At 36.0% G+C, this 8,367-nt stretch overlaps 1 protein-coding gene across 1 annotated transcript in view; it reads left to right on the top strand.

Annotated features, from left to right (window-relative positions):
* The window catches only part of LOC106460273 (cAMP-specific 3',5'-cyclic phosphodiesterase 7B-like), a 107,700-nt gene that overhangs the window by 46,426 nt on the left and 52,907 nt on the right, over positions 1 to 8,367 (top strand). The gene's annotated exons all lie outside the window — the stretch shown is intronic.

Here is an 8,367-nt window from a genome sequence, read left to right as displayed (position 1 = left end):
TTAGGGATGGCTAGCGCAGATAGCCCTCGTGCAGCTTTGCGCGAAATTCAAAAACAAACAAACAATACTCTTTAGTACATACTTCAATTTCTCGATCACTTGGGTGTAAAGAATACTTATCGAAATATATTCCCATACTGTCATAAAAATAAAAACCACTGGATACCTTACAACATTTCATTAATCTCTAGAGTTACTTCATACTCCATTAAATCCATAACACCACGGTGAATACCTCATAAACTTGAGTTAAGTGGGAGATCCAGAAATGAAAACTTAAGGAGAAATATATAAAGATCGTACATCAAATCAAGTGTAACTAAGCGCGTTTCTTTTCTACTTAATAACTTTCAATATACTGACCACCGTGCTTGAAAATTACAGGCCTCCAAGTTCACTTGCAGTTATTAGATAAACAGAAAAGGGACGTGAAAAACAAAGTATGCTGAATCCAGCACAAATATTTCTGTTCATTTCGATTTTTCCTGAACACAAATAAACGACACATACTTAAGGAGCAAGAAATGGTTTCTCTCAGTGCCTTCAAGCATTAATCAATGCTATGCTGTAGCAGAAGAGTAGACGTGGTAACCTTGTAAAATGAGGAAAGTAAAACAAAACAGAAAAAAAGTCAACCATACGCTATTCTAAATCGATACCTAATTCTTCTATTACACACGGAAAATTAAAATATAACAAAAGAAGAATGACATTTGAATAATTTATTACTTCGACAAACTTTACCAGCACTAGTTTTGTTAAAACTATTATTGTTTAACCCTAGAATTAGTAATGGGGGATGGACCCCCTTTTTAAATAGATTGTTATAAGTTACTTATGCAACAAATTACTTATAGGTTTCCGACTTTGTTGATTACGAGATCATTTACACTACTAACAAAAATTAAAGGATAAAGAGGTTTCGATATATTTTCAAATTTTGAAGAATAAAACAAGAGAGTCGTTCAATATTGACGAAACTTGTTTATTATAAATATCACAAGTAAAAATATCGAACAAGTCGAGAAATTCGTTTACAAATAACAAAAAAGGAAAATGAACGAAAAATGCCAATATTTGACTGTACAAGTATAAAAGAAACAATAAATGTATTAAGATGAACAAACTTAAAGAGATGAGTCTTTCGTAACCGGTTGGTCTTTTTTTATTGTTTATGACTTCTTTGAACCTGTTTTTCCATACTGCCGATTGCACTTATAATGACTTGCTGAGGCAACACAGTCCACTCCTGGATGAGGGCATCCCCGAGATCCTGAATAGTCGAAGGAGCAGGTTGTCTCTAATTGCTCTCTCTAGAAAGTCCCACACATACTCAGTTCGATTTAGGCCCGATGACTTAGCAGGCCAGTCCATCTCCTCTGTTCCTTCATCCTGTAAAAGTTGCTGAGTGATTCTAGCGGTGTATAGATGCCCTTATCATGTTGATACATGATGTCATGTCCGACAGTGCCAGAAAAAAAGGCGAATAACATCTTGCTATCAGGGATGCTCCCTCCACCATATAGAGATTTGTAATCCCCTGCATGCAGCTGCCACCCCAGACCATGATTGAGCCGCCTCCAAAGGCCGAACACCCCAGACCCTGATTGAGCCACCTCTAAATGCCGAACACCCCAGACCATGATTGAGCCACCTCCAAATCCCGAATACCCCAGACCATGATTGAGCCACCTCTAAAGGCCGAACACCCCAGACCATGATTGAGCCACCTCCAAAGGCTGAACACTCCAGACCATGATTGAGCCAACTCTAAAGGCCGAACACCCCAGACCATGATTGAGCCACCTCCAAAGGCTGAACACCCCAGACCGTGATTGAGCCACCTCCAAAGGCTGAACACCCCAGACCGTGATTGAGCCACCTCCAAAGGCTGAACACCCCCAGACCATGATTGAACCACCTCCAAAGGCCGAATATCGCTTTCCTTCGCGTCTTTAGACTACCATACGTCAAGCAGTTGAAGATACACAGAAATTACTCCCATCTGTGAACAGTACAAGGGTTTAATTACTAAATGGTCCAAGTAACATGTTCTTGGGAAATCTCCACCCAGGCTGTTCGGTGCCTTGGGTTTAGTACAGGGGCTCTAACTGGTATCATAGATCTGAGCCAAGTCTCATGGAGCCTGTATCTAACCGTTGAGTACCAAACACGTACTCCAGGGCCTACTTTGTTCCTGAGGCCCCAGCGCTGCTGATATGGTTTCTAAAGGCTAAATACTGCAGATATCGGTCTCTACTGCACCTGTGTCCTTTTTGAGACCTTGGCCTGGTCTCCTGTGGCCTGATAAATACGCTACAGTTTACTGACCAAAGATTATGACACACCATGATATGTGCCACCTGGGTGCGTCCTCTTGTAGCAGTGTGACGGCTCTGCAAACTTCGGTTTTAGTTAGCTGGTTTCTAATAGTTTGCACACTATTTGCAAAAGTCAATAGCAGCAAAAAAAAAACACACACAACGTAAACCTAACATTATCTCAACAGTAAACATCTTTACTAATCAATCAAAACTAACCTTGTGCTTTAAGGAATTTAGATACATAAGGAATTATTGGTGTCTTAACTTGCAAGTCCTCGGTAGGGTTAGTGTACTTCTCTACAATAAGCACGCTAAATGTGAAAAAATAATAACCTAAGAAATATACAAATTAAAAAATAACTTATTATCCTTTAATTGTTGTGAATAGTGCATAACATATGAGTCGCACACAATTAAACATAAGTAGCACCAATATTGAAATTAATCTCACTAATTGCTGATATGTATTTGACCTAGGCAATAAGTAATTTCACACAACTACTTTCGTTAATTCTTTACACTGAGTTTGTAGCAGGCAAAAACATAAAAATACTCAATAGGATACAATACTGGGATCCAGTCATTAGTAAATGGTATAAAAACAAGTAGGTAATTTGAGTGTTTAAGACTTACAAATATCATTTTTCTTGTCGATTTTATCTGCGCGCGTAAAACCTCCGTTACAAGCTTGCTTATGAAAAGTAAAATGTAATACAAGGCTTAATCTCCAAAAGTTTTATCTGACTGTAAGTAAAAACGATAAGTATATATAGAACAATATAAAAGTTTTTTTTTAATGTTGAACGAAAAAACCCAACAAAACTGACTAATGAGGGGAAAGATGCTTTTCAGTGTATGTTTGGTATATTTTAAACTTAAATAAATAATCACAGAATTGATTGAAAAATGAATCAGAGAGTTGTTACTTAATAAGACTCAATTATTTGTTAACACTATAGATAGTATACCAGGGATGGTCAACCCACAGCAGGGAGAGAACCAGAATTTCACAAAGTACATTACTAAAGAGTCACACATATCTAAAATATCTTTTGCCACAAAAGAACACAAGTAACTTTAACAAAGTCCGAGACGAAACTGAGGCTCCCAGTAGCGCCACCTCAGTGATTCCGGACAATACAAATGCTTTTTTATTATAAAATAATATAAATATTTTTGCTTTTACCAAAATGCTCTTATTTTATGTATAATGGAACATCAATTAAATCTTTTAACTACATGTTTTCATAGATTTTTCTTATACTCCTTAAGTCAAAACGTTTTACTTTAAATTACAGGCATAGTGAAATATGCTTTATTTAAGGAGTCGTATATCAGCTTCAGAAAAGCCGCGGGTTAGCCACCCCTGTAGTATACTGTCACATCAGCTTTAGAAGAGCCGTGAGTTGGCCACCCTTGTAGTATACTGTCACATTAGCTTCAGAAGAGCCGCGGGTTGGCCACCCCTGTAGTATACTGTCACATTAGCTTCAGAAGAGCCGCGGGTTGGCCACTCCTGTAGTATACTGTCACATCAGCTTAGAAGACCCGCGGGTGGTCCACCCCTGTAGTATACTGTTGCATCAGCTTCAGAAGAGCCGCGGGCTAGCCACTCCTGTAGTATACTGTCACATCAGCTTCAGAAGAGCCGTGAGTTGGCCACCCCTGTAGTATACCATCACACCAGCTTCAGAAGAGCCGCGGGTTGGCCACCCCTGTAGTATACTATCACACCAGCTTCAGAAGAGCCGCGGGTTGGCCACCCCTGTAGTATACTGTGACAAATTATTTTTTTAATAATTTAATCATTATATTATCACAAATTATTTTTTAACAGTTTAGATAGTATACGTGTTACTAATTATTTGTTAACAGTTTAGATAGTATACGTGTTACTAATTATTTGTTAACAGTTTAGATAGTATACTGTCACAGATTATTTGTTAATAGTTTAATTATTATACTATCACAAATTATTTGATAACAGTTTAGATAGTGTACTGTCACAAATTAATTGTTAACAGTATAGATACTATACTGTCACAATTTTTTGTTAAAAGTTTAATTATTATACTATCACAAATTACTTGTTAACAGTATAGATACTATACTGTCACAATTTTTTGTTAAAAGTTTAATTATTATACTACCACAAATTATTTGTTAACAGTATAGATACTATACTGTCACAATTTTTTGTTAAAAGTTTAATTACTATACTGTCACACATTTTGTAAATTCAGCGCACCTACCTACTTGAGTTTGAATCTTAGCCAAATACTACGAACAGACTATCTCTGTTATCACAATCAGAATTTTAACAAACACATTGTAATTATTTTTCAGTTCTAATCTCTAAGTGAGTTGCTTAATTTGGATAATAAAATAAAATTAAACATACATCTGGCAGTGACTGAACGCTAGGCTGTAACTGGTTGCACTTATAATATATCTATTTTAAAACACTCGATTAACAACACGAACCTCAACGAACTTTCTAACCTCCAGATCTCCGTGGATTGATGAAACAGTTTCCACAACCATTGCACAATATAATCATGGTGGATTATCGTCGTCACTGAAAAACTCATTGTTTAAACTATCCCAATCTATTCTATTGTGGAAATTCTAGCTCAGTTTTTGTCCCTAAGTTTTAATTTTAGAGAATCTCCTTTTACCTTACTATCAGAGGTTTTTCAAGGGTTCTTATTTTCGATTCATGTGACTTATTTACTATTACAAGTATTAGAAGATAGAAAATAATCTTCTTCTCACGATAATATCTCCTTCGTTGGTCCAGATGAGTAAAAGTTTGACGTATATACATTAAAATACTTCTTTGTTCCTTATTATCATTGAATATGAGTTTTAATGAGAATTGATTTGCTGAACTCAACACAATGGTCAATGTACCGGACTGTGGAATTGAAGCTCCATGATTCTTGTCCAGTTATTGCAGAGAGAAACATACGCCACGCACTTGGGATAGTGGGTGCATTATAAGTGTGATGGTCAAGTCCCACTATTCGGTCTGACAAGACTAACCCAAAAATTGGCAGTAGGTAGTGTTGACTATCTGCCTTTTTTCTAGTCCATCACTTCAAAATTCGATACGACTAGCGAATATAACCCTCGAGTAGCTTTACGCGAAATCCAGATTATGGATTGTTAGTTTTTGATAATTGTAAAATATTGAAAAACTATATAAACTAAAAAGTTTACTCTCTATCTAAAATCAGAAGAATTGTTAGTTTATTCGATCTAACTCTATATATTGTTTAACAAACTACCTCCCTGTTTGGAAAGTAGGTACAGCACATGAAACCAAGATTTGTAATTCCATTGATCAACTACAGAGTAGTAAGCGATGGAGCTACGCAGTATACTCCAACAGTTATCATACAAATAATTCTGTTTAACCTCTTTTGTGAATTCAAACATAACTAAACAGGATACATCATTTGTATAAGAGTTGTCATCGATGTCGTACATGAGTTTAAAGTGAACTGATATTAATGCTGATAAGTCTGGGTTCCAGCGGAGTGACACAGTGTGGCGATTTAACCCGAAGAGAGAGAGAGAAAGACGAAGTCTACTCAGCTCTCGATATTTTGTTTTGTTGGAACCTGCTGCCGTGCTAGTATTTAAGCTTCTTACTATGGCCTTCCACTCCATGAGGAGTTTCCTTTCATCTATCTGGCTGTCAAACTGCCACATAAACATGAACAACTGTTCCTTCTGAAGTGTCTTCATCTATCTGGCTGTCAAACTGCCACATAAACATGAACAACTGTTCCTTCTGAAGTGTCTTCATCTATCTGGCTGTCAAACTGCCACATAAACATGAACAACTGTTCCTTTTGAAGTGTCCATTTTAACTCCGTACGAATATGAATGTCCATTTTTTTTGTTTTTTTTAACCGTTTTCTTTTAACAACACATATCTCAGGATTTGCACCAATCTTTCACCAAAACCTGCATATGCACTCGATTCAATAAAGTTTGATGCTCTTTTCAAAGTCTTATCGACAACCAAAATGTCCAGATGTTAGGATATTATAAAGGTGACAAAATGCTTCACAGGTGCTAGGATATTATAAGGGTGACAAAATGCTTCCCAGGTGTTGGATTATTATAAAGGTGACAAAATGCTTCACAGGTGCTAGGATATTATAAAGGTGACAAAATGCTTCACAGGTGTTGGATTATTATAAAAGTGACAAAGTTTTCCCAGGTGTTGGATTATTATAAAGATGACAAAATGCTTCCCAGGTGTTGGATTATTATAAAGGTGACAAAGTGCTTCCCAGGTGTTGGATTATTATAAAGGTGGCAAAGTGCTGCTGATTAGAGCAACCTTGATAATACCACTCGCTATTATTCATCAAAGTTTATTGTAGTTTCATATTTGTTGTACAAAATCTCGTAGTTTCAATGAATTCCATTGAGACAAACGTGTCTATATTTATGGTTTGCAAAAGCTACTGCTTACCATTAATACTGTCTTTATCCTGAGTATCCAGAAGAGGTATTTAATTTACAAAAACACTTTAGAAACTTCAATCTATTACGTTCTAAATGACCACGATGACTTTTACAGAAACCACAACAACATCTATTGCAGATTCTCCTTGTCAGTACTACAGAATACTAATGGATCTATTCAGGATTTGTTTTATAATTTTCAGTTGGGGCTACAGGTCAGCTTTCCCTTGACCACTGTCGTGAATAAATATATAATCATAGTTAATTTACCCCCCCCCCCCCATGGACACAACACAGATTCTTTCCGATCAGCCAACTTGTCCAAAGTAACTATTTTGTGCAGGTGTTATGGCCACATTATGTATTTTCCTACCGTATTTTTTGTCACTTCTTTAAGTTTTGGGTCACGTTATTTCATTATTCAGTTGCCATTTTTTACTTGTCCTATTGATTTTTCACACCACTACTGAATTATATAACTTCTTAAATATGACCATTTAAAAATCTCAACAATACTTCTGATATTTAATGCTATGTTTTAGGCTATTTTTGATTCTTTATAGATTGACTTGTAGAACTTGTTAAGTGCAAAGTCGCAAAATGGACTATCTGCGCTGTGCCCACAGCAGAGATTGAACCCAAATTTTTAGTGTTACAACCCTCGAGTTTATTGCTGAACCACCAACAGGAAAAGTGGGGAGTCGGTGAGAAACAGAAAATATTTTTTGTATTTATTAGACAAATAAAAACCTCATGTATTTTAAAATCATTTTCACAGTAATTTCTAAAGCCAGCACACAAAATTAAACATCTTCGCAGGTTAAACAAACAAGCTATGCTTTTGCTCTACTTAGGTAAATAAACAAAGCTAAACCAATCTCGAGTAACTTGCTGGGTAAACAGTAACTTACTAAATCTATCTCGCAACACTAAAGTAATTAAACTGGATTCGATAGGCTTGCGTATTTTGCAGTGATGTTTTACGAAACATTTCTTGGAAGATGTCGATCAGGCGTTACTCCGTTATAAATTATAACGCTAGAAGTTCGAAAAATACGCCTGATAATGACATTACAACAGGATATCGACAGCTATTTTCATTGTTAAAGCACGTTAGGGATATAGTTTTTAAACGACTATAATTAGAGTAACAGAAATACAACTTTTAGAGTTTTAGCTTGAAAGACTAAACAATCAGAACTTTCACCCGTGGAAGAGAGAGAGAAAGAAATGAAATACTGAGAGTGTGCATGAACTTGGCTGGAGTACCAAGTCTGTAAAGTAACGAAAAGAAAAACAAACAAACTTGCACGCGCCTACACATAACTTTAAAAAATGTCGGTGCAAAATTATTTGAAGAAAACAAAAGAAGCCGTAAAAAATGTATCATCAAATAACTTTTATGGAAACTCTGTACGGTATTATCGTACAGTTGTTTATGTATATGTTACGTATTTGTTCGTTTGATAATTTCCTTAATTTCCGGTATAAATTCTTTCCGAGGAACTTCAGCGATACAAGTCCTTTCTTAATAAAAATAGTTTATTTTTCTTGATAC

Source organism: Limulus polyphemus, unplaced genomic scaffold (genome assembly GCF_000517525.1).
Source record: "Limulus polyphemus unplaced genomic scaffold, Limulus_polyphemus-2.1.2 Scaffold33, whole genome shotgun sequence".
Classification (NCBI taxonomy): Eukaryota; Metazoa; Arthropoda; class Merostomata; order Xiphosura; family Limulidae; genus Limulus; species Limulus polyphemus.
Note: the sequence above shows the minus strand (reverse complement) of the source record. Positions and strands in the feature narration are given on the sequence as shown.